Source organism: Etheostoma spectabile, unplaced genomic scaffold (genome assembly GCF_008692095.1).
Source record: "Etheostoma spectabile isolate EspeVRDwgs_2016 unplaced genomic scaffold, UIUC_Espe_1.0 scaffold271, whole genome shotgun sequence".
Taxonomy (NCBI): Eukaryota; Metazoa; Chordata; class Actinopteri; order Perciformes; family Percidae; genus Etheostoma; species Etheostoma spectabile.
Window position 1 is genome coordinate 413,351 of NW_022605575.1, and position 297 is coordinate 413,647.

At 44.1% G+C, this 297-nt stretch overlaps 1 protein-coding gene across 1 annotated transcript in view; it reads left to right on the plus strand.

The window, feature by feature from the left end:
* Nucleotides 1-297, plus strand: part of LOC116685814 (SH3 and multiple ankyrin repeat domains protein 2-like) — a gene marked incomplete in the record, with an annotated part of 236,568 nt that overhangs the window by 205,413 nt on the left and 30,858 nt on the right.

Sequence of the window (297 nt, forward strand, 5' to 3'; positions counted from 1 at the left end):
CCGGGGCAGGGGAAAACGGTGGCACATATGCTTTAAAGAGCCTTTTGTCTGTGCGACATGCAACGAACACCAGGAAAACTCTCCTGGCAAGTATTTTAGCACTGAATATAAAAGTGGTCGAGCCTGCTATACATGTCCTCACAGGTGTCGCATGTTATATATGCAGGCTAACATACTTGCCAGGAAGTTTTCCTGGTGTTCTGTTGCTGTCAAGACAAAACTCTTTAAAGCATATTGTGCTACTTTTTACACTGCCCCCATGTGGGTCAAGTTTAAAAAGGCAAGCTACAATAAGCT